The sequence below is a fragment of the Corapipo altera genome, unplaced genomic scaffold (assembly GCF_003945725.1).
Source record: "Corapipo altera isolate COAL_440 unplaced genomic scaffold, ASM394572v1 212, whole genome shotgun sequence".
Taxonomy (NCBI): Eukaryota; Metazoa; Chordata; class Aves; order Passeriformes; family Pipridae; genus Corapipo; species Corapipo altera.
In genome coordinates, this window is record NW_020884944.1 from 4,492 (window position 1) to 31,532 (window position 27,041).

The 27,041-nt window shown below is 42.7% G+C and overlaps 1 long non-coding RNA gene across 1 annotated transcript; it reads left to right on the forward strand.

Annotated features, from left to right (window-relative positions):
- The first annotated feature begins 492 nt into the window (after positions 1 to 492).
- Positions 493 to 23,951, forward strand: LOC113956073. The gene is made up of 3 exons (XR_003530740.1): positions 493 to 577; positions 14,101 to 14,111; positions 23,940 to 23,951. It is a non-coding gene; the product is annotated as an uncharacterized LOC113956073 (long non-coding RNA).
- The last annotated feature ends 3,090 nt before the right edge of the window (positions 23,952 to 27,041 follow it).

Genomic DNA, 27,041 nt, shown 5'->3' on the forward strand with positions numbered 1-27,041 from the left:
GGAATCTCTTGATGTCTATCTTGCCATTTTATTCCTAAAAACTGAATTTCCTGTCAGGTCCCTTGACCTTACTTTGCTTTATGACAAAAGTAGCCTTCAGAAGGATGTGGATTATTTTCTTCCCTTTCTCAATAACTTCCTCTGCCATGCTCTGCCATATGATGATGTCATCAACGTACTGCAAGTGTCCTGGAGTTTCACCCTTTTCCAGAGCAGCCTGGATCAGTCCATGGCAAATGATGGGGCTGTGTTTCCGCCTCTGGGACAGTCGGTTCTAGATATACTGCACACCTGGAACCAGGTGAAAGCAAACTGTGGCCTGCAACCTGCTGCTAAAGGAATGGAGAAGAGCACATTGGCAATGTCAGTGGTGACTCCACTGGGCTGCCTTGGACTCCACTTTGTACTGAAGTTCCATCTGTCCAGCACAGTGACATCGGTGGGGGTGTGACTTCATTCAGGCCACGATAGTCCACTGTCAGTCTCCACTCTCCATTGGACTTAAGCAACTTAAGCACTGGCCACATAGGGCTGTTAAAGGGTGAGTGAATCTTACTGACCACTCCCTGGCTCTCCAGTTCATGAATCCTCATGGATGGGGGTCACAGAGTCCTGGTTGGTGCCGTGTTGTGGACTGTGTGCTGTTATGGTACCTGTTGTTCTTCCACCCCCAGCAGTCCCACAGCAGAAGGGTCCTCTGAGAGACCAGGCAAGGTATTGAGCTGTCTAATTTTCTCTGTCTCCACACCAGCCATCCCAAAAGCCCAAGGGTGCCCTTTTGGGTCCTTGAAATATCGTCTCCTGAGGTAATCTGTGCCAAGGCTGCACAGGGCCTCTGGATCAGTCACAATGGAATGTTCTTGCCATGCATTCACAGTCAGGCTCGCTTCAGCTTCCAGTATAGTCAGCTCTTGGGATCGCTACTTCTTCTTGATCCCTCACTGAGTGAATTGATTTGGTCTTGGATTTTTTTTCTTTTCTATGAGACGACTGCTACTGGCAGAAAAACTGGGGTGTTCCTCTCATTCAGTGGCACCTTGAGTGGCTGTGGTACCTGTCGGTCTGCTTTCCTCCTCCTTTCCCTGAGAGGACTGTCTAAGATCGATCAGTGTCTGATAAATAGTAGCCAGAGCCCAACACATTGCATAACTTCATGCCTCTCTGGAACTGCCACTGCATTTTCCTTTCCGATATTGTGCCACTTTATCAGGGTCCTGCAGTTATTCATAGGTGAACTTTCAAAACATTGGAGGAGAGAAATCCTCCAAAAGCTGGCCCACTTTCTTCTGCACTTCATGCCACTCATGACTATGCACCCTCGAGGCAGATCTTTGAATGACTTTCCTAAAAATCTCTTTCGTAACTCTAAACATCGTGTGGGTTGCACTGAGGAGACCTAACAGACATAACAACAAAAACCTGCTTTCCTTAGTATCCAAAGGGAATTCAGACTTCTCAAAAGCTGTTGTAAAACACCCGGAGGAGAAAAAGGGTGGGGAAAATGACCGTCCCCTGTTCTCCCCACAGACTGGGTACAATTATTAATGAATTCTTGGAGGTAGCACCTGAGGTAAGGGCAGGTGAGTAACACTGAATACACATCCCAAGTGACCCTTATTGCCTTGATTTTGTCATGTCAACTGATATCCCACAGTACATCAACCAAGCAATGCTGATCCCTCTCCCTGCTCTGAAAAAAACCATTCTGAGGACACCATAGTGCATATGTGAGAGTATATACAGGGTTTGGTACCACAACAACTTGAAAAGACCAAGCAACATTTTGACCAGTGGCTCTGTACTTAATACAACAAATCTTAGATCCAATTTGTTTCCAGCCCATTCTGGTCAGAGCTGTTGTTATCTTAATCCTTCATGCTGTTTTGTTTAGGAATGGGATTCCCCAATTCAATGTTCCTACTGAAACACCCCAGACCATGCACCTCTCACTCACTCCCTTCCTGCTCCCCCTGTGGCAGGATAGAGAGAAGAATTAGAGGGACAAAAAGGTAAAGATCACAGGTTGTGATAAGAACAGTTTATTAGATAAAGCAATGAAATAAGATAAACAGTAACAACAACAAAAGTAATAGCAGAGTGTATAAGCCAGGCGTACAGTTCACACGTGACTGCTCACGGTGTGGAACCCAGTGCCACCCAGAACACCTTGATTAATAAGAACTGTGTCTTTTCCAGCACATTGTGTCCAAGTCCTTCAGTGCCTTCCACTAAGATAGATGGTAAACTCCTCAACAGCTTATTTTTGATTAAAAAAACCCAGAGCTACGTATTTGTGACAATCAAATATGAGATGCTGATTTTGGGTGATGGCACCTTTTATTTGCAATATCGTTTATTCATTGTCTGCAGCATCAATGCTGTGTGCTGCATGTCCTCACTCTGATGGTGTGGCAATGCCCTCTTGAGGCCACTTGCAGGGAGAGGTGACATCGCCTTAGCTGGGGGGTGCTGGGGCCCCACAGCTATTTGTTTTTTCAAATAGCATTTGCTGCAGTTTCTATTTTATGTGCTTTTCAGCTACTGTCCAGCTGTCAGGTTGCTTGGAGACAAAGTTCGGGGGTCCTGGGCTTACGCTGGAAATTGGTGGGAAGGCTGGGGCTTTGGCACAGCAGCAGCTGCAGAGATACTTGTTGCAAGTATAATTATAAGGACAGGATATACCATTGCCTCCTTCCACATGTTGGTGGGCTCTCGCTGGTCCTTGGCAGCCCTTCTGGCACTCAGAAATACCCTGTGAACTGAGCCTTTCTTCCAATTTTTGTTTTTTTAATCCCAGGCAAGTGCCGTGTGAGCCCTCGATTTTTGTTGCTAGGTGAATAAACGAGTTTCTGCTGGGCAATAATTCAGCCTTGTTTGGGAGTGACCCTTGGCAATCTTCCTTACAGGGTTTTCCAATCCCCATCTCTGCTCTCGCAGGCTCAGCCCTGTATCCACACAAATTCAGCTTTCCTTCACTAGATGTCACTCTCTGTACAGAGAATTTTGTAAGTTGACAGAACAGACGATTAAACGGGGGGTGGGGGGCTGGGAGGGGGAAGAAATCAATTTGGAGATGATGTGTAAGGCACTGAAAATCATATTTTCTATTATGCCCAAAATGAGAAGGCTTCCCTCTAAAGTTTGCAAGAGGCATTCAGTGCTGCCTGGGGACATGAGATCCCCAAGAGCCCTTTCCAAGGAAGGCCCAGGGGGCTGGTGGCCATCTCGCCTTCGTCTGTCCTTGCCTCTGCAAGGTGCAGGTGTTGGATTGACTGTGCTTTTATCTTCTTTCTCTTGGGGCACAGACCGAAAACAATAGTAAATAAGAAGTCTACTGATTGAAATGAAGGAAATTTTTTTTCTAGTTTCTGGAGTTTCTTAAAAAAATTAAATCTTTCTCTCGGGGTTGCATGGAGTTTTAATTAAGCCTTTTAACTTAATTAATCTTACAGGGTGAATAGACTACAAAGAAATTAGAGTGTGTGCAATGGGCAGTTTTTACTGGCTGTGTTAACCTCTGTGTTTGTGTTGTCTTAGCTGGAAACAAGAAATATTTCGTGTGTAGCATCATGCCATTCTTCTTCCTCCTTTACATCCAGGTTTTTAATCAATTCAAAGGATGCTTCAGACAGCTAGTTATGGCAATAATAAATAGTGCTTTAGGCAGCGTGGATAACAAGGCAAATCTGGCTTTTACTGCTTTTTATTTACATTCTGGTGCGAGTTTAGCATCACAGGTGTCCTTGAAATTACAGAATTTGCTTCCTTAAAGATTTTATCTTGGAAGAGATCATTGACAGCTGGGCTTCGCTACACTGGGAATACTGCTTCCTTTGGGTTTGGCAGGTAGTGGAGCATACAAACACACTGCCATGCCAGATCTGCATGGCGTTTTTTTTTTTTTCTTTTTACCCCTAAGAGATGGCACACACAGCTTCATTCATTACACTGATTTCTGCATGCAAAAATAAGGTAAAAACCCAGGTGCCCTCACTCTGTTGTGCGGTGGGTGCGGGTGCCACAGCAGTGACCTCCTGGGATGCAGGGTGACCCACAACAGGGCGAGTGGGCTACTTGGATAGGTCTTGTCAGATCTTCCCCGGGGCATTGCATCCCTCTGTGCCTGACTGTGGACTGTTTCTGCCACCATCAGCCCTGGGGCAGAGCAGAGATCATTTGTGGTGTGTCGCTCACTATTTTCCTGTGATTTGGCTAATTTATGTGGGAAGCGGGTGGGAAGCAGGTCTCATCGAGCTCCCTTTGATCTCCTGGCATCTGAGTTCTGTAAAGTTTGGAAATAGTCAACACTTCCACCCCAATGCAAATCTACCAAGCAGTCCTACCCATTCAGTAAGGCCTTGGATGGGACTTTTGGCCTTGGATTACGTCCATGGGTATGCCTGGTGTACTTGATTTCTTTAACAGCTACACTTCCCCCATGGGGGAGTTATCACTGAATCACAGCATGGTTTGACTTGGAAGGGACCTTAAAGATCATCTAGTTTCAATACATTCCACCTTCCACTAGACCAGGTTGCTCAAAGCCCCATCCAACCGGGAGAGGGGATAGATGCCCAAACCCTCAGTATAACACCAATAAGGGGATGTGTTGGCTTTTTTTTTTTCCTTTTTACTAGGACACAAGCAAAATCCGTTATCTAATGCAAACTGTGGCTTTTTCTGAAGCACATATAGGGACACAAAGCACTTTACGTTGTGTTTTACTACAATTTATTTCTGTTCTCATATCAACTATTTAGCACAATTTTTCTATTCCGCTTTTATTAGCGTGAAAGAGCTATGGGGGGCAACTTTACACAGTAGTGCAATGAGCTGTACAACCTCTGAACTTGCCTCTGCTTCCCTCCTAAAGTTTGGTAAGTGCACAGCAGAGCCCCTGATACCATCTGTGGGCTGGAATGATGTGCCCTGTGTGAAGGGGGAGCTGAAGGGTGCTGCCAGCACTGGGTTTTATGCCTCATCTTTCCATAACAGTGTTCTCTTGCACAGAGAAAAGGAGACTGAGGGTGTGTGAAACAGTGTGATTGCTCAAAATCCTCTTCACCGTGGTCTGTAGGGTTCTGTTAAACTGAAAGAGAAATGGAAAGAGCAGTTCCGTGTCGAATAAATATCAGTTAATGCTTTTATGAAAGATGTCTGGAAAGGCCTGGGGTGAAAATAATAGGTAGGGAGGAAGGCAGCAAACACAACTGAAATAGCTTTTCTGTAACACATTCAAAGGAAATGGAACAATATTCATTTTATTTGGAATTTATAATCAAAGGGGAAGTTGCCGTTTTGATCGGAGATGGAAAATTGCCTGATTATCTTCACTTTTTCTGTACCTGCATGGGGAGGATTTTCCCCGCTGGTGAAGCGAAGGAAAATGTAAAAAAGGAGAGGATGGAGATGGGAATTAAAATACTGATTTTGTTTCCACTTTATGTTCTGCTGCCAACATTACTAAACACTACTGTTGCTTTTCAGAGCTGTTCTCCCACATGGGTGAGGCCTCCCTGGGGCAGGACAGCAAAGCAGAGGCTTCAGCTGCAAATCCAGATGATTTCCTTGATTTTTCGCAGTTCTTCAGTTCTATCTGGCTCCAATCTGAAAAAACCCTGAAAAAGCTTTTTCTGCCTCCTTATCTGTGAAATGGGGTAATTCTTATTTGTTTTGTACAGGGTGTAGGTCCAGGATTTTTCTCTTTTTGACATATTCCAAATAAAAAGCCTCTTGGAGGCTTTTACTTTCTCAGTTTGGAGAAGGAGGGATGAAAGACGTGAGCATTGGGGGAATGCAAAATGCTAGATCTGGGCAAAGATCTTTCTAGCTGACTTCTATAGATTTAACTGTTTCTTTCATATGTCTCTTCTGTAGATCTGGCAATCCTGTCAATGAAAAGAAAAAGGAGGGAAAAACCACACACCTTGACCATTTGTGACAAATATATTTTATTTATTGACCAACGTGGTGGCCTTCTATGATGGAGTGACTATATCAGTGGACAAGGGAAGGGTTACAGATGCCATTTATCTGGACTTCTCTAAAGCCTTTGAGACGGTCCCCCAAAACCTCCCTTCTCTCTGAATTGGAGAGAGATGATTTTGATAGGTGGACTGTTAGATGGATAAGAAAGTGGTTGGATGGTCGCATCCAGAGGGCCGTGATCAATGGCTCAGAGTCCCAGTGGACATCAGTGACAAGTGGTGTCCCTCACAGGTCCGTATGGGGTCCAGTGTTACTTAATATCTTCATTAATGATGTAGGTGAAGGGATCGAGGGCACCCTCAGCAGATTTGCAGATGACACCAAGCTGAGTGGTGTGGTTGACACACCTGACGGATGGGATACCATCCAGAGGGACCTGGACAAGATCGAAAAGTGGGCCCATGGGAATCTAATGAGATTTAACAAGACCAAGTGCAAGGTGCTGCACCTGGATCAGGGCAAGTCCTGGTATCAATCCAGGCTGGGGGATGAACAGATCAAGAGCAGCCCTGCTGAGAAGGGCTTGGTGGTGCTGGTGGGTGACAGGCTGGACAGGAGCTGCAATGTGCACTTGCAACCCAGAAACCAAATGTGCATCCAAAGCATCGTGGGCAGCAGGTGGAGGCAGGTGATTCTGCCCCTCTGCTCCCCTCTGATGGGACCCCCCCTGCAGTGCTGCATCCAGCAATGGGGTCCCAGCACAGGAAGGACATGGACCTGGTTGGAGGAGGGTGACCAAGCTGATTGGAGGGATGGAGCACCTCTCCTATGAGGAAAGGCTGAGAGAATTGGGATTGTTCAGCCTGAAAAAGAGATGACCTTTGGGGTGACCTAATTGTGGCCTTCCATTGCCTGAAGGGAGCCTACAGGGAAGATGGAGAAAGACTTTTTACAAGAGCATGGAGTGACGGGACAGGGGGAAGTGGCTTCAAACTGAGAGTAGGTTTAGATTTGATATTAGGAAATAATTCTTTACTGTGAAGGTGCTGAGGTGCTAGAACATGTTGCCCAGAGGAGTTGTGGATGCCTCATCCCTGGAAGTCTCTAAGGCCAGGTTGAATGAATCTCTGAGCAACCTGGTATAGCGAAAGGTGTTGATGCCCAGACTGTGGGGTTGAAACTAGATGATCTTTAAGGTCCCTTCCAACCCAGGCCATTCTATGATTCTATGATTTATTGCAGCTTTCCCATGGCAATATTCCCCCACCTCTGGCACCAGCATTCTGAGGCCTTTTAGAAGAAGTCAGGAGGTGTCATACAATTGCAGGGAAGAGCAGAGGAGAGAGGTGCCAAGTAACAAATAGCACTTCTGTTGTGGTTTTCAGCCATTTCTTTGTACTTTTAAAGCCCACCCACAGGCTCCACTGGGCTTTGGTAGCCAAAATGTGAGGAAACATTGAGCTCCCCAGTCCCTTCAAGGCATAATAAATGCCTGTGAAGTGAGAAGCTTTAATTTTTTTCAGAGGAGTCTCCCCCTTTCCCACCAAGCTCCAGGCAGCAGGTGACCTGGAAGTGATGAGATGCAATCCCCATAGCTGGATGCAGTACTTCCCATCTTCTGATCCCCTTGCAAATCATGGAAGTGACATTTGCTCCCAGCCTACGTTTGTGTGTAAGGATGGCCCAGCATGGGTGTCACCCCTTCCTTCATGTATGGAAGACTGATAAAAGCTGTTTTCATTACCTTTTCCCCCAGTCACTGAATTTTCAGGGGCTGTCACCAGCTCTGTGAGGCTAGCAGAGCATTGCACAAATAAGCCTCAGTCCTTGCAAAGCACTTGAAGCCATGGGGAAGGAAAAAGGGTATTTCTTTTGCAGCAAAAGTACATGAGCAGGGAACTGTTGAAGCTGGGAGCTGCAGGAGTGGCCCCAAACACAGGGACAGAGAGCAGAGGTGATGGCAATGCTCTTGCAGTTGGTGTAAAATAATGTCTTCTGGGTGCAGAGTGCTTAAAACCCCTAGGGAAAGTAAAAGAAATTGTCAGTAAATAACAGAGATTTGTCACAGTGTTCCTTTAACCAACTCTTGTTCTTGCCGAGTCATAACCCCAATATTTGAGCACTGCATCTTGTCTGGGAGGCTGTTCGGGGAGCAGGGTTTTCTAGGCAGAGAGTGCTCCAGCAGCACCCTGAGATATCTAATCAGCAGGCAGAGGGTGGGAAGGAGATAAAGAGAAGCCAGATTTCTGCCAGGATTTTCCCTTGCAGTGCAGCCTTTTAAACTGCTGTGATTTGAGTTTTCTGAATGCTGCAGCATGCCTGATTAGAGCTGGTCATCATGAACCACTAGCTCTTTGAAACCAGAAGGGTTTGCTTTTCTCTCAGGGACATCTGGAAGACTTGGGAAACCTTTTAGGGCTTTCTCCCTTTCAGAAGCAAGGACAAGCTTTCTGCAACTGCCTCTCCTGCTTCGACTCCTCTCCAACAGCAAGTCACTGAATTTTTAGCATGTCCTTCATGGAAATAGCTATCAGTTGAGCTTTTTTTTGCAAATCTCCCCATCTCTTGGTGTTTCTCTATTCCCTTATCTTGTTTACAAAACTGTGTTATGTGGGACAAAACTCATTTGTTGGCGAGGAAGGGACATTGTACGCAATAGGATATTTACTGTGTACCTGAGATATAATCTATTCTCTGCAGTAATACAGGCTCCAAAATGAATGGGTATTTATTTATAATAATAAAGCAGACAGTCCATAGGGAGGTGTCATCTTGTTTGTAATCAATCCTAGCACGATGCTCTGGTTGCAGCAAAATAATGCTTTGCATTAAGTGATGAATTGGTTTAGTCTTCTTATTCTGACTGTCATTTTTCCTCGCTGAAGACGTATTGCCTCCATTATGCAACCCTTGTAGTTAAGCATCAGATATCCAGGGGTGCTTAAAAGGGAGGGTGTGAGATCATGCACATTCCCATGTAGGAAGGGAGGGGAGCTGTGCTGTTGATTATAGGGAGTAATGTGTTCCAAATAGGTGACTGGATGCAGCGTGAGCCGCTCTTGCAGTGAGGTAAGCAATGATTTATCCTGGCAAAGTACGGCATTATTGAACTAACATTGTGTTTCTGGATTGATTTCAACTCAGAATCTCATGACAGAGTGGATATTTTACGGCTGGAGAAATAGACCATCCATGATACCAAACAAGCTAGATGTAGTTTAAAAAAGACATCCTTGGTATGCTCGGCAAAACAACAACAAAACCTTTATTAAAAGGTCTGAATTTGGGTGCTATGCAGATGCAATTGATATACCTGTGTGTGTGTATGGCTGTTACCATCAAAATGATGGGTGTTACCATCCAAGGGGAAAATCTTCCTATTACTCAGTAGCTCATGAGTGAATTGCCAGAAAAATAATAACTTGCTTTATGGAAGATACCGTATAAAATGGAGTCATACAGTAATATTTGAGGGCTGTCTTGGCTTGGCTCTGGATATTTGACAAAGCAGTGCTGCCTGGAGAAAGAGGATTCTGGATGCCAACAGGGCCATGGAATGGGGAGAGAAAATGGCGCTGCCTGGTGTTTTTAGCCCTGTGCCCTTCCCTCCCATGCTTGTCCAAAGCCCAGGACACCCCAGATCTCTTGTCAGGGCTTTTGCCCTGATCACTCATCCAATGGGCCTGTATGTCCATGATGTTCTTTAATGCATGGTGGGTTAGACTGCCCATCTGTGCCTTGGCTTGTCCTGCACACAAATAGCTTTGAGGTCTGAGAGACTCTTAAAAGAAACAGGAGGAGAGGACAAGTCCCTTCTTCATGTATCCTTTGTGATACATGAGAAAAACTAGCAGATGTCCTTCTGTCTTTGTAAAATCAGAAACACCGGGGGTATGAAGTCTGCTCTTTGCTGTATTTCCCAAGAGAATTGTCTCATCTCTCAAAGGAGCAGCCAAAGTGTGCAGAGACAGCTCTTGTTCTTGTCTCTGGGATTTAGGGAAGGGGTGAGAAAAACATACAAAACACCTGATAGAGGCTATGTACATACCACTCAGTTTTCAGTAGGAATAGCTGAAATCCTTTTTCTCTGCCCCTTTTTCCTTCTAAGAAAAATAGGGTAGGTAAAAAATACATTGAATCTCTGGGGAGAAATTGGCAGGTTTGAAAAAGGCTTGAGAACATCCTTGGCACCCTTTTATGCAGCACGAAGTAAAACAACTGGAAAATTGCTTTTCCCTCCTAGGCTGCCTTTGCAGAGCTTTAAAGTCGGGAAAACCACTTAACTGTTGCAGGCTGCACTGTTTTACTGCTGCCCTCCCTCCTGCCACCGCTTGTGTGATGTCTAGTCCCCTGACCCATCATGGTGGCACTCCTATACTGGTGGAGGAGGTGAGCATTGGGATGGCTGGCTTTTCCTGTTGTCCCTTCCCTGGCTGTGCAAACTGATTGCTGGGCTTTCCTGGTTTTTGGCACGCTGCAGCAACACGCCCAGCCTGCTGGTGCCTGTCTTCTTTGCCTGTGGCTGACTTAAGTGGCAGCTTCCTGAGGGTGAAGAGGGATGGAGATGGCTGGAGTGGAGGATACCCAGGCAGAGGTCTCTGCTGGCAACACCATCCTGCGTTCTTGACAAGGGCAAGAGGGAAAACAGTGTCTTTTGCAAAGCACTTGAGCTTTAGACAAGTGGAAAAACATCATAAAATCAGTATATAGGGAAACTGCTGATGCTCTGGGTCCAAGAGCTCAATGTAACATCAAACAACTTGTCATGAGCATCACCCTCCACTTCTACTGACAGCCACTTTCCAAACTCTCACTCTGGAGCATCTTCTACTTGTCTGTAATTCATTTGATCATTTCCAGAGCTTTCACTGTAATGGCCTGTTTTATAGTGCCACCTTGGATATAGGATATTAAATCTTTGCCCCCAGCCATCAATCTTTTGAAGAGAGAGACCTTTCCACTGTGTGGCCATATTGAGTCTTCCTTCCTCTTTTAGGAAAGGGAAAATTAAGGCTCAGTGTGGATTTTTGAGGTTCATTATCTACTACAGAGCATCTCCTTATTGTCTGGGAGGAGGTGTGGATCCTGGCTGACATGTGCTGCTGTCTGAGATGTCTTGGGTCTGATTTCAGCTTGATTACTTACCTGAGAGGTGGCACAGGACAAATCAATCCTTGTCTTGAATCTCCTATTTGTAGGAAACTTATATTTTAATAAGTAAAAAATAAATATTTATTTTAATGTTGCCTCTATTGTCTAGTACAGTGACAGTGCCATCATTTGTGAGACTTGAGGAGGTATCATTGCTAACAGTTTACAAAGTCCCAATTCTTAAAGGGAAAATCCTCCACTGTAAGGTGAGGTGATAACACAGAGGACTTGAGAATTATTCCTGTCTCTTGCTCACTGGTTGGTGCAGCAGTTCTTATTTTCCCAGGATGTACTTTGCTTTAGGGAGTCTTGGTGCCTCTGTACCACATATACACCGTGAATGAGCTCAGCTTTGGGCTCATCCTTAAAATGCTTTGTACTTTGCTCTGTAAACTGTTTTTCTCCACGCTGTTGGTATTTCATTTCCACCTCTCTCTGAGCTCTGCCTAAGTCCTAGCTGGGTGATGGGCCAGATTCTCTCTAGGTGAGATAACTGGAGTCACTTTGCTTCTTTCTGTCTCTTCTTTGCCCCCTTTTGATCTTGAAGAAGGTTTTAGCTCTAATGCCTGATTTTCCTTCTTGTCTTGGTCTATTAAAACTTCTTAATATTATCCCAGTCTTGTTTCTTTTCTTTACTGGCCTTTTTGATTGGTACAGCTGCTTGCAAGCTTGATTTCCCTCTAACATGTTTTCTAGCTCTGTCACTCAGCTGCCCAGCTTCCTATACTGGTAATTTCGTGGAGTTGGTCAAATCATCCTAATTCACAAATTTTAGTCAGTCATTCCTGTCTAAATCCCAGTTTGGGCAGGTTTTGACAAGGAATTAGGCACATGAAAGCCATTGCAGTTCAAAACCATGAGTGCAGTGACCTCACAGATTTTTGCAAACACCAGATCTCCAGAATAGCTGAATGTCAGATTGAAGGTATCCTGACCTAAAAGGGAACAAGCAAAGTGAGAGACAAACATGAAAGCAGTGGAGGCCAGCACCAGAGAAGCAAGGAAGTCAATGTGTTTAAAGTAGAAGCTAAACACCCAGCATTAAACCCAAATGTAAGAGAAGAGTAAACAGTCTTTAGGGATGTTGTCAACAGAACATACACAAATATATTGGTGGTAGGAGTCATTGGTTGTTACTCATAGCTATCAGCCTGGAGAACATGACTACCTGCAGGACTGGCTTTTTCTACTGGGAAGTGAATGTTTGTCTTACAGTCTAGAGGCAGCCTTGCATGCAGGAGAAGCAGGCCCTTCTCTGGGACACTTTGTTGGGCCCTTCAAGTGATTGCTAATGGCCAAGCTGTATTTTGAACAGAGATTTATTATCACCTTCACAGTCAATTAAAATTCTAGGCACTGCTAAGGTAGAATTCAATTAAGGTTAATTGGAGCTTCTGAAAACTGAATTTCCAACCAGAAACAATGGTGGGGTTGCAGATCCTAGAGGGTTTCTATCACTTTTAAATAACTTTCAGTTCTGTTCTTGCTTGACACTGCTCTAATCTTCCCTCAAGCCCCATTCTTTCTCTATTATCAAGCAATTCAAATGCTCATTTTTTTTCTGTCATAATTTATCATTTTGACTTATTTGTTCTTTTTACGTCGTCTTCTAAAGGCGAGGGGGAAAAAAAAAAAACAAACCACCAAACCCTGCAGAAGCTTGGAAATGTTTTTGTATCAGTCCCAGTGGTCTGACATGAAAGATATATAGCCACTTCTAAGAATTTGACAACAATTCAGTAACAATTATCTAGACAGGTACAATAACAACTCGTTTTTCTTTTGGTGTTGAGAGGGATGATGAAACTTTAATGAATTGTCAATAAAGATTAAAAAAGAATAAAATAAACAAAGAGTAGAGAAAAACAGGTGCAAACGCAACGCCATTAAAATGCAACTCAGGTTTCCCACTCTACCCTAAATTTTATTTCCTTGGCATCAAGGACTATTGTGACAGTTCTTCGCACACTTGATTGAACAGGGAAAACACATGGGACTGTATCTTAGTCACAGAATGCAGAACATGTAGCTCTCCTCTCTCAGAGCACTCTCGCAGAGGGATGAATAATCCTTTCAGCAGTTCATTTTGCCAGAATTTGCAGCCCGTTGTTTACTGTGTGGGGACTAATAACAAAATGCCAAGCAGGAATTAAAAAAGCGAGAGAAGGAGCGATGTATGTAGAGAGAGAACAGCGACAGCTTGAAGGTCCAACTTCTCCCCCGCCATGTAGCGTGTGGTTGTCACTTGCCGACTGGAATATTTTTTTTTCCTAGGAGTTTTACTTTCCATGGTTTCAGAATTACAATAGAATTTCTCTCTGCACATGCCCTGTGTCTTGCTGTTTAAAGGAAACCAGAGCAACCTCTGACACAAGTGTGTTTTTAGTGTTTTCCTCTTTTCCTGAGAGATAAAGGGCACACGGCAATTATTGTGTAGAAGGTAAAGGGAAAAGTTTCTTCGATGAGAAATGATTTTGCAATTACACAATTGCCAGAGGAGAGGAACATGTAGGTGGATGCACTCTCATGCGTGATTACTAATGAATTCTCTGTATTCCTTGTGGAAAAGAGCCACAACTGTAAAATTAAATAGTTAATGCCTCTTTGATGAAAGGGTTTGCAGCCACTGATGTCCTTTATCAAAATACAGTAGGCTTTGAAGGAACAGGTAGAAGAGCAAGTCCAAGCTTCAAGCAAAGCAATTGGAGTGGAGAATCTCTACAGATATATTTTTTCTATGGGAATTTTTTTTTTAAATGTTTTCTAGTAACAGAAACCTTTTGCCTTGGAAAAGGATGAGTAGGATTTTACCGGGGACACGCAGCTGCTGAAGCTGTGGTCAGTGCCATATGGCAGATGGGCAGCAGATACCAGATTCTGTGCCACATTGGGGTGTGAGTCCCCATGAATATTTGTTCAAAACCAGCTTCTGTTGCATAACTGTTTGTGAGGGCTGAGGTTTCAGTGAGGTGTATATACAATATATATATATAGAAATAGATATATGTATATATAAAAGAGAAATCCTCTTAGTTCACCAGCAATTCAGTCATGACTTCTGGGCTGAAATATTTACTGTAAAATGTTGAAATGTGAATGGAAATCTGGGTTCTCTGCTGTGCTGTGTCAGGGTGCCTGCTGTCCAAAAATAGCACATGTTCCAAAAAATGCTCTGAGATCCTTAGGACATGCCATGTGAGAACCTTACAGAAACATCTTAATTACACACTAATGAACACCATAGTAGCAGACAGTCAAGGGAAAGACAGTATATCATACTCATGTGTATCCTAAATACAATTTGACAGCTGATTTTTGAGTACCTTTCTTCCATTAATGATTTTTATTTTGATTTTCAAAGTGTTTAATAGTTTAAATGTAGTTGTTTCTTATTTATGTTGTGTTTATATGATGGCATTTTTTTTCTGAGTTTGATTAGGTCATTCATTTCAGAGTTTGAAAATGGAAAGAAAATAGTTGTGAACACAACATCATCTTGTGTTCTTGACACCTTCTTTTCCTTTAATTGAACATTTACTTGCTCATTTAAAGCTCCTAGGTTTACTCGTACTCCCCACAATCTTAACATATTTAACGAACAAGAATGAAGGTATTTAATCACCGTGCAGCAATGTGTGGTGTTCCCGGCTCTGCTTCTGAAGGACGTTGGGGCTGTCAGTGTGTTAGGAAGAGGCTGTGGCATTTCGCAAAGCCAGAGCTGTGCCGCCTTTCTCCAAATGTTCCATGAGATGGCAGCAAAGGCTTTTGAAAAGGGCATCATGCGAGGATTTCTGTAACTGAAATTGTTTAACGCTTAGGGATCCTTGTAAGGGAACTTGATCATAAATCCCACACGCAAATAAGGGGTTCATAATGCATCCTGCAGAGTACATGCTATATTGTTCCCTGAAATGTAAGGTTTCATTTTCAGTAGAGAAGGCCCTTTTCTTTCCCTTGTTCTACTTCTTTTCTTTTTCATATCTAGTATATTCCCACTGTTTATGATTCTTTGAAAGAAATGGACAAGCAAAGCTTTTAGTGTGCACTCACCAAGATATCCATGTGACGGTTGCAAGGAAATGCTAGTATGAGGCATTGAATCATAGAATAGTTTGGGTTGGAAGGGACCTTAAATACTATCTCATTCCAACACCCCTGCCATGGGAAGGGACACCTCCTGCTAGACCAGGTCACACATTCAACCTGGCCTAAAACACTTTCATCAGGGATGGGGCATGCAGAACTTCTCTGGGCAAACTGTTCCCCACCATCCAGTAAAGAATTTCTTATAACATCTAATCTAAACCTGCCCGCTTTCATTTTAAAGCCATCCCCCCCGCTTGTCCTGTCACTAAATGCCCTTGTAAAAAGTCCCTCTTCAGCTCTCTTGTAGCCCCTTTAGATACTGGAAGGTGTTACTAGATCTCCCTGAAGCCTTCTCTGCTCCAGGCTGAGCAACTTCAACCCTCAGCCTGTTTTCATAGGAGAGGTGCTCCAGTGCTCTGGTCATCTTCATGGCCCACATCCTTATTATGTTGGGGGCCCCAGAGCTGGACACAGTAGTCCAGGTGGGCTTTCACAAGAGCAGTGTAGAGGGGTCACACTGCTTTTTATGCAGCCCAGGACACAACTGGCTTTCCAGGCTGCAAGAGCACATTCCTGGGTCGTGTTGAGCTTCTCATCCACCAGCATCCTTAAGTTCTTCTCTCCAGGGCTAATTCTCTGCCCAGCCTGTCCTTGTGCTTGGGATTGCCCCACCCCAGTGCAGGACCTTGCACTTGGCCTTGTTGAACTTCACGAAGTTTGCACCTCTCAAGTGTGTCCAGGTCCCTCTGGATGGCATCCCATCTGTCCAGCGTGTTGACAACACCAAACAGCTTAGTGTCATTAGCAAATTTGCTGAGGATACATGGAATCTTATGTCTCTGAAAAAGATGTAAAACAGTGCCAGTATAGGGCACTGTTCTTTGCCAAAAAATAAGGATTGTCTCTGTCAAAAACGTATTTATGCTGCTCCACAGAGAAAGAGTGGCCAAATTCAGAAAAACACTTTTGCAGAGATCTGTTTATTTGTGGGAAAATAGTTAAAGGGGAAATAGAAACTTGATTTTGCCTTTTTTTGTCATCAGCAATAGCTATCAGGTAGGAATTTGGATATAAAAAAACTTGTGGGAAGAGAAACAAAACTTCTTTTCAACCATGTGGTTATATTATATGCTCTCTTGATAATAATGTGATATGGAAAGAATTACTGATATTCATGAAGGTGAAGGAAAACAGACATGCCTGCCACCCACCCACACTTCATCCTGTTCTTATCACAGGTATTACTTTTAGCACATTCTTCTTGGCAACAGTAATGAAAAAATAGGTGAAAAGCCATTAGCAACAACTCCTCCTTTTCATCTTGCAGGGGAATGGTGCTAAAGACAATATAATACATGATTTGCTTGAAAACAGCCTTTCTAAAAGCACTGGTTATATTTTTGGAGCTACAGTGCAGGAGGCAATTTGGGATTCTTCAAGCTAGTTCTGTGACATCCTGTTCATGAAATTGGAGAGGGAGTATGTTGCAAAGGCAGTTGCCATTTAATTCATATTGATGGACAACTGGGATGCCAATCTAAACCTGTCTTCTTTGTTTTAAAGCCATTCCCTCCTTGTCCTCTCACTATATGCCCTTGTAAAAAGTCCCCTTGAAAAGTCTTAAAATACAAGCTCTTCAAAATTTGAATATATTTAATGGCAGGAATTTTACAAGTAATTTAATAGAAATTATTAAGTAATTATTGGAGGCTTTTTTTTTCTTTTTTTTTCTGCTAGCAGTGTGTAAGCTCACTGTGGGAGTCTGAGTCCAGCAAGTTATGACTGAGGCTGCTCAGACCACAGTTTGGGACCAGCATCAGCAGATGAAATCCCTGCTTCTGTTTTGCATCTTCTGCTGTGTGGCAGAGCTGCTTTTTGCAGCTGCACAGTGAACTGGATTCAGGAAGATAGAAAACTTCTTGGTTGCTTTTTTTATTCCCTCTGGGTTTTTCAGCTGAACATGAACTCAGCTCCACTTCATCCTAGACTTGTGGCAAATATAAATGCCACACTTGGGTGTATCATCTGGAGGGGAAGGGAAGATTTCTGTTGGTTTAAATATTGCAACTTCAGAGTGTCTAAGGTCAGAGAGATGTCAATAAATTTCCTAGTTCCTAGGGACTCTATCTTTCAGTCTGTCCAGTGTTCTGTTCTCTCTTCTTAAATGTTTGTATGTATTTGCTTGACATCTCCTTAATCCCAAGGATCCAGCTCCCTGAACTGTGCAGAACCAAGACTTGCACCTCTGGGTACAGGCTCATAGGATGTCCTCAGGCAAAGCTAAAGCATACAGCTGTGGCACAGAGATATGCACAAGAAACAACATAATTATTTACACTGTAAATGCTCTGTTCCCTTTGTGTTATTTCCAATATTCCCAACATACTTTGCTGGTTTCCTTTGTAATACAAAAAATAGCATGGCAGTTATAGCAAACTCCTTCCATGAATGGCACAGAGTTTCACTGAAGTATTTCTTTTCTTGCCTTCGTCTTAAACCTAAAACCAGGCAAACAATGTTTCTATGACACAGTAAGAGAGGTGGTATGAGAGAATTTGTCTCCAGAGACTGCAGTGCATTCTCAGCTCTATCAACCAGAGGCATTTTGTCCTCTGTGAAAACTGTTTTTCATATCCTCTCCTGTCCATTCCTTGGCTTTTATATTGTTGTAGGGCCTGATTTTGCAGACAGCCGTGTGGGAGATGGATTAACTCATGGGCAGACTCAGATTTGAGCTTGGAGTGGAAATTATGCACCTAATAAGACATGCATCTACAGCTGATGTATCGAGTCTCTCCTCATTCTCCCTCCCAGCTGCTTTATGTCTTCATAAACTGACCAAGTGAGGTAAACCTTCCCACTTGTACATTTCTTACACAAACCTGTAATGACACCTGTGTTTTTTCCTCTAAAGGTTTGCATTGACTGGGATGGAAACCATCTTACAGCTGAAGCAATCTGTATTTTGACCATTTTCCCTTCATGTACTTTCCAGTTAAAATACCATCAAAAGTACAGCTGGATAGTCTTTTATAGAAAGAGTAATTGCTATTCTTTTCTACTTTCCAGCTGTTTCTGCATGTGTTACCTCAGATCCACCTCTCCTCAGTCTTGGACAATGCTCTTGTCATTTATGGATGCCCTTTGTCAGCTGCTCAGTCTGCAGAGTTTCTCCTCCCTCGAGAAATGTTCAGAAACGTTTGATGGTATGATATAGAGAAGGTGCTGTGATTCCTTCCTGCCGAGGGAAGGGAACGGGAACAGTAATGGGACTCCCTAGATAGGGCAATTAAAAGCCAGCTGGGATAGGAAGAGGGGCCTTACAGTGACTTAGAGTGAGATAATGAGAAAGAAGCTTGAAGCCTGAGAGTTGTTCCTTTTACACCTAATTTCTTCTCTTGATGTTCATGTCATGTCTTACTTTTGTGATAGCCACTTGTGAAAACAGAGGCAAGAATAAAATGGCCAGGAACCTCTCTGTGCTAAGACTGGACATATGAGCCCCAAGACCAGTCTTCTGTCCTTTCCTCAAGGTTTTTGCCCCCAGAAGAGAGTGGAATGTCTTCTGAAAAGCAGAGTTAAGGCCATTCAACTGTTTCTCCAGGCTGTGTGCCACACTGTCATAACCATCCCGGGAACAGCAGCTCACGTCAGGCTTGCAGCCTTTATTCCTGTTTAATACGAAATAATGTACTGGAATATGTAGGCTTTGCCTTGGGCTGTACTGTTCTCCCATCCCACAGTTTCCTTTTGTATGTGTAACCATAGCTCTACTACCCAGAAAAACCATGTGCCCAGAGAAGCTGTGGGTGTCCCATCCCTGAAAGTGTTCAAGACCAGGTTGGATGGGGCTTTGAGCAACCTGGTCTAGTGGACTGTGTCCCTGCCTGTCGCAGGGAAGTTGGAATGATGAGGTTCTTTTGGTCCCTTCCAATCCAATCAGTAATGTGATTCCATGATTCTAAAGGTGAGGCTGGCATTTGGGAGCACCCTTACCAGCTCTCAGAAGAGTTTTGCCTCGTGCTTGTGGAACAGAGCATAGCTTGGGAGTCTGACTGGCAAGGAGGAGAATCAGTCTTTCGCCCTTTTGAAGGGAAATAGGGAACATTGACTTGCGTGATCATTTTAGGTGGATGATTAAATTTGGTCTCTTAGGTCTCTAGTTGAAAACTCAATTCAGATGAGTAGTTTTCTTTTCATACACTGCTTAACAATCTTGTGTTCTGCCACCGCTAATGTTCCTGATGTTGATTGTCTTTTCATTTTAGCAAAGAGCAGAAATGCCCAGACTCTTCTCCGTATTTTCCTTGGCTTTGGGCTCTCAAAACCTAGAGAGAAGACTGCTTTTTCTTTAAGGATAAATATTCTACCCTGAGATAGACTGACAGTCTACTGCTAAAGTCACATATTGCTGTTGCAATGGGTGAAAGAGATAGTCAAGACAGAAGGATCAAAACTTTTCCACTGACTTATGTTGTTTTCAAGATGCCCAGGTTTTCGACACATATTTTCTGGGGAGAACAAATTAGAGAATCCAACAAAACAATCAGGCATCAGCTTAGTACTGAAACAGCCTACATGAATAGTAGGACTGTAGGATAAACCCCTCTGTAAACATGTGTGAGGAGTAGGAAAGACAAGTATGAGAAAGGGAAGAAGGAGAGGAGTATTCTTTTCTGTGGTATGATTCCAGTGATTTACTTAGGCTAAGGAGTCCAAATATCAATATCAGAGCAAATACTTCTGAAATGAGGCAAAAGTGAATGTTGATGGAGGCAGCTGAACGCATTAGAGATAGTTTTGCCATGTGATGGTTCTACATAGACATGTGGTTGATACCTAGAGGAAAATCAAAGTGCAACATTAATGGGAAGCGCTATTATGCATGTTATTTACAGTGCTACACTGATTTCACAAGGATCACCAGACTGCTGCCTTAACTAATGTTAAATAAGTAGTTAGTGGAGAGTATATAGATTTACTGTGCGAGATCTTAAGTTTGTAAGAAGTCTGTTCTATCAAAGAAACATAGGAGTTCACTTAAGAAGGTTCCATTGTTCCATGCACAACTTCTTTCCCTTGGTTAATGAATGCAGGCACTCAGAAAAAATGCTTTTAGGTGACAGAATCAAAGAAGACTGCCTATAGCAAAAAGGGATCCAGAAGAGCAGCAAAAGCTGCTGAAGAAAAGAGTTTATAAAGGGCAGTTTGGATTGCATTACCCAAAGGAGTAGAATTAGGAAGGGAGCTTCTGATTGCTAAAGATACACTGCTGGATGGTTTTAGTGAAGCTAGAATACAGCTGAGTTTGGGTTTAACAGATAAAGCAGATATAGATAGTAAGATTAGAAAATAAGAGAAAGATAAATGTGTACTCTGTAAAGGAAAGACCTTTGCCCTTAGCAAAGCTTTCTTGTTCTGAAACCAATATCGTCTCCCAAGAAGGGAAGGGCTGTGCAGTATCTTTAGGCTGCCCAAGGGTTGGGATGAGGCAATCTGCATTGCCTTGCTAGAGTCACATTTATTGCCTGTAAATAGGCACATTTGAAAAGTATATTTGTGCAGCAAGCAAAGGTGTGATTGCAGTACAGGTGAGTATAACGTAGAATTAATTCTGCTAGCCATAACTCCTTTAATGAAACTGTGCAGAGGAGGCTTTAGTATGCACTTCACTGCTGGAGGATAAGCCCTGCAGCAACACTGTACACATGCTCCAGGTGCCAGGTTCTGCCACTGCATTTTCATTAGCATTCCTAGCCAATGATGTCCAGTACCTGTAGCAAGTAAGTTATAGAAGGAATGGGAAGCTACAAACTGTATTGCTATATCTCTAATGAAAGATGAAAACAATTTCCCTCTTCCAGCCTTGGAACTTAGATGAAAATAATCTATGTCTGAAAGAAAAATTGCACGAGTGAATAAAATGAATTGTGCGTTATAGTGAACAAGACACATTATAATAATACCTTGCACTAGATTCTTCTGATGACACCATTTAGTGGTGGTTGCATTTAGTATTTTGCCTGATGCATCACATGATATATCGCAATAATCCCATCTGCAATACGAGACTGTAGTCAGAAGGAGTGAAACCTAACGGATAACAACATACAAGAGTTACCTGAGTTTTTACCAATTTGTGTAGAATATATTGCAGCTGCAGTAAATACTCTGATCGGAGTATTTATGACTACTTGTTACAGAATGTGAGCTTACTGTAAGTACTGTTTGTAAGATTTGTAGGCAGTCAGCCAGCCTGTTTCTGTGTAAAGCTGGAGAACAGTCATCAAGGGAAAGCCTTGATTACTGCATTCTGTTACTGCATTAGCACCTAATGGAAACGAAGAGAAACCTGGTCGTATAGACTGACAACCCACTCTTATTTCCCAGGGAAATAACCAAGCCATTGCTGTAGGAACAAGCAATGAACCACAAACAAGCAAAGCAATACAATGATATGAGTGTACAGTGGAGCTTAAAATGCAAATCTGGCTTGCTCAGTACTAGCACACAGACTGTAACCACTGTCAGTCTAATTCCAGTCTACATTACCAGCCATTAGGATGATGGCTGTACATGACATTAGCCTGTTGAATTAGGAATACCTTTCCAACAGCCCTGGTCTCTACCTCCCCTTTGGTGCTGTTACTGTGCTTTTTCCACATCACTGTGGAGCTGATCAGCAGCCCTGTGCCACTGGTTGATGCTGGTGAATGACGGTGGAGGCAGCTCCTCACATCCCTTCACAGACACCATACAATTTACAACATTTGGGTAGAGTGAGGAGATTTGGTGATCAAATTTTCCAGGATTCCCTGAATCATATATAGGATTTTCAGCTCTGCCTTAAAGGTTCAGCTATCATAATGAAAATGATAATGCTTTTGATTTGGCGGTTTACTTGGTTATTTGAATGTAAGCAGAGAGACTATGACAGGAGGTCCTGCTTCTCTAAGCTGAGGGCAGAAGAATGTATTTGCTGCAGTTGTCAGGTTATGATTTCCATGTGTAATTTTCTTCTGGCTGCCATTTTACCATTTCTTCCCTAATTTTTGTCAATTTTTTATAAGAGCCAGTTGATTTACTCTACTTTCCCCCCTTTTTCTTTTTTTTTTTTTCCAGATGTGTAAATAAACTATAAGTTTTCTTCATTTACTTGTGGTGACTGTTTCCACCCAGCTCAGACTGTAACTAAGCCTGGTACTGAGGCTTACCAGGACAGCAAGAAAAAGTGAAGAGCTTAGAAACTGAAGATGGGGGAAACCAAAATCAATCCAGGATACTTGCTATTTTCTGATTGAACTTCTAAAAGAAACTCAACGAACAAGCCAAGAACCCACCATGATGAGCGAAATATACTCATGTGTAGCACTTCGTATATGTCATTAACTACTTGAATGGAAATCTATGCTTTCCTTACAGCAAAAGAACATCTGTCTGGGGCTCAGTGAGCTGTTGCCACAGTGCATGTAAAGAGGGGCATTCTTTTTCTCTGAGATTTTTTTTAAATAAATGGGTTTGGCTTAATGTATTAGGTAAGAAAGTAATATTTTGGGATTTGTAACCAGCTGCCAGTTGTATTTTTTTTTTTTTTTTTTTTACTGGGAGCACAGCACAAGTGTTTTCCTCTCTGCCAACCCGTAGGTGTTGCTGGCGGGGAATGACGGATGCTGCCATGGCTGGCTCTGAGGAAGGCTGTGCAATTCCAATCTCGAGACTGTCATGAGGAAGCACGATGAGTCCCCTGCCCTATTCTCATTACTATTTGCGACACTGGAATGAATCTGTCTCGTACCACGAGGTGTTCTTGTTGTTGTAATCCTTATTGTAGGCTTACAGAACAAGAAAGAAAAGCAAAAGGAAGACAAGGCCTGATTTCATGTGGGAACCTTTTGGAAAGCATGTCAGTGACACATTAATATAATTATTAAGGTAAAGAGACCTGGCTAAGGTGGAAGATTTCAAATGTAAATACCCTGATGAGGCTGAATGCTGAGGATCCTCTGGGGATATCAGGTATTTTTGCTTACTTGAGCAAAATCCAAAATAATGCTGTTGGTTTAACAATTAAATAGAATAAAGACCCTTATCTTCGTGTGTAGAAAAAGACCTTTTGGGTACAGGAGAGAAATACATGTCCTCTGAGAATTTTCAGCATGTGTCCCTCAGCCCAGTTCAGTTGCCTGTGTGGAATCAGTGATGAGAGTTTGAATTTATACATACAAGTACTCAGGGTGAAGTTCTGAGGACAGAAAAGGAAAGAGATGAGAAGTAAGTGCATGGAAATGGAAGGAAAATATTGGCACAGTGTCCTCTGAAGGAGCAACGCTGCATTTGCACAACTCTGATGGAAACTTCACCATATCACTTGGATACCACGTTTAGGAAGCAGCTTGTGTCAACCTTAGGTACAGATTGAGACACTGAAGCCAGATAAGACCACTTAGTTAGGTGGAGGATAATCCTTTTTCTTTTCCTATTTATGCTGGCCTGCAGCAAAGTCCCTCAATATGGAATTTGATTTTGATGGTGGCATTTTGAACCCTCTTTGTATGCTTTTTTTGCTTCAAGAAATAATAAAGTCTAGATAAAGTTGGAATAGCTGCCTGGTAATGAGATCATTATATATATAAGTACTGAATTGCTCTCAGGGGGTATAATGATTCCTCAGCCCAGGTAGGCAGCACAGAAGTATTTACTATGCACAAGCTGTCTTAGATCTACGTTTACAGTGCTTAAGCACATAAAGCCCTTCAGCATAAAGTTCAAGTAAGAGAATATGGATGAATGGGAATATGTTATTTACAGCTTATATTATGAGATGGAATGCACTGGGACTGGTTATTTACTTTTCCTGTGGAATTTTAAAGAATTTTGACAGAAAAGACAAAGAAGTAAGAGAGGAGATGATAAAGGAAGAAGAACATACCAGCGCTGTGTGACGGAAGCTTCCTTTTGACAGCCATCCCCTTTGCACAGCATCAACCACCTGTGGGAATTAACAGGTGGTAATGGCATCGCCTGGGATGGAGATGTAGTGAGAAACCTGGTCCCTTCTGCCTCCAAGAGGCAGAAATGCTCAGAGCTGTCCTTGTGCCTGGCCATGGGCTGGGGCACAGGCTGCCCCTTGTGCCATGGGACGTGCACACGGAACCTGGGGACAACCCTGTGTTGGGGATAGACAGGGAATCAAACTGGGTTTGATTTCCTGGTCTGCTACATGTTTCTGAAGTGATTTTTGTCTCTACCTTACAAATGCTAAAGAGAGAGACAGACTGATCCTGTGTGCATCCTGCTCCTCGAGTTTACACCTCTGAGATAAAACTATCAAAAGTGCTTCAGAGAGAGTGAGGGCAAGTGCATTAAAGATTATGAGGTGTTGAGATGTGAAGATGAGGGGGATGAGTAAATGCTGCTAACAGGTTCATTGCCTTTTACGTCTATACAGACAGGATAGGGCCGATAAAAGTAACAGGCAGCCCTGGGCTTGTTACCATGGTTATATGCTCTGTCTCCACTGAAATCACCTGAGTTACAGCTACTATGTAAGTAATAGGGAGTCCTGATGCTGTTCATAATAATGAGAGAAAACACGCCCTATCAAAAAATATGTCAACTGCATGCAGAAAAGCTGCAGGAGAGGCATATTCTGTGGACATGCTTTGAGTGAGCTTATGTAGGTCCATATGCTGAAGATTACATCCAAGTGTACCTTTGAGTTTCAAAATTTCTAATTATTTTGCTGTGCCAATAGACAAATTTGAGATGTAGTGTTTGATCTCTGTCGCACAGGCTCTGTAGGATGTCCTCTGTGTATTTTCCCTGACGTCTAGGCTTATTATATTTTTACCCTGATTTGATAAAACAAGCTGTCTTTATTAGAACAGAACCATTCCTGGAGAAAATGGATAAAGTATGCATGTAAGTTGCTTTATTTTTTGTAAGCCTTGTCATAGTAGTAAAACAGATGTGTGCCTGGAATAGCAAACTAGCAGAAGTACTTGGATGACTGAAGGTGGGAAGGGGAAGACATCTTGAGCTGCCGAACTCCTACAGCCAGCCCTAGGAACTACGATCCTGCTGTCACTGTCAATATAAAACTCTTTAGGCTGGCATTTAATGTGCCTTAAGATGAAAAGCTATATTTAAATTAATAATTCTAATTTTTTTTAATGTGTGAAGTAAGTGGATTTTAGGATTCTCATACACCTGCCTGGCACTATGGATGACAAATGGATTTGTTTCAGCAAACTCAAAGGATTCATAAGACTTGCTGCTCCTCAAAGAGAGCTTCTGTCAGTCCAAAGAAAGAAATACTACACACACACAAAAAAGAATTGTAGGGACCTGTTTCAGGGGATATGAAACAGGTCCAGTCACCCTGCGCTGCATGAATGGAGGGACTGAAAAACATTCCGGAAGCCTTTTTAATCCCAGAGAAGTGAAAAAGGCCATGGCTTTTTCTTAACAGAACATGAAGGTTTTTATTTATTCTTTATTCCTTTTTAGGGTCTCTTGGACCTCCTCAATGGGCCTGCTTCAAAGTCTGAAAAATGAACTCACCCCTTCTGGCAAAGTCTGGCCTGGGCAGCAACAAATCTGCTTCTCTGCTTCAGTCTCAATGCCTAAAGCTCTGTCAAAATAAAAACCCACACCCATGGGATGACAAAAGGTTATGAAAGCTTTCTGCTTTTCTTCCGTCTAACCTGGAAAGCTTTTCAGTGTTAATTAGGCTACTGTAAGGATTAATCATTTTGTAAATTGATTGGCACCTGGAAAAGTGGCATCCAAGATGACCGTGGCCTGTACCCACTGTGCCAAGCCAGTACACCCTAGATCTTTTTCTCAGCTGCCATCCCGATGTTGACCCATCTGGAGTAGGAGAGAACTGCCCTGGCTCTGAAGAATGAATGCATCCCATTCTGCTTGTGCACCACTGCCCAAGTCTTGGTTTTGGAAAGCAAGAAACTCTGCATTGTGCTGTCAGCATTTTCTTCTTCTTGCAGCATTATATAAACTTCATAGGCAATTTTCTAAAAAAAAAATTAGGGCTGCTTACTTTGCTACTCCCTTAACAGCCCTTCCCTTTGGTTCTCCTTTCTCTTCGAGAGAGGCCACAGAAAAGCTGCAGTGGTGCCTGCTTGGTTTTTGTTTGTATGTTTATTTGCCTGACATTATCCCAAAATTAATTGTAAGGGAGGTAAATGGTGTGAGGGGAGTTCACTGGGGTTAAATGGTCAAGAGATTTTGGAGTCATGTATTTAACCTGGTGGAGAAACTGAGTTCTCAACATGCAAACAACTGCTTTCCAAGTAAATTAGACACTACTACCTGACCTGTGCTCATTACAGAGTTAAAACGTAGCCTATCATCATTACAGCACTTTTGGGTCCTCTCTCCAGCCACAGTGTTTTAATGAGTCTATTTTGCTATATAATTTATTATCCTCAGGGCTTCTCAAAAGGAATCCATTTCGCTGAGAGAGGGTCATGAGACCTGAAAGAGTTTTGTGCTATTGCTCTCCTTGTTGGTCAATAACTTTTGAACTGGTGACCATCCAGTAATTGGCAAGAAAATGTCTCCCTTTAAACTGTGAGCTAAAAATAGATCAAACTCTCCAGAATCTAAACCTTGAAGGACATATAGAGGAAAAGTGCGTTTTAAATGGAGATATTTATTATTCCACACTTTAAAGTTACTAGGCCTTGCTTCTTTCCTCTCTGCTTGCTTTATGGAATTGCCAACCAGATTATAAAAGAGAGAAATAGTTAAAAAAAAAAAAAGAAATGAAATATAAAAAAATTATTAATCATGGAGAGATTGATATATAAATATACTTGCAGGTACTTTCAGGAAGTCCAGTAGGATCTTTAAGG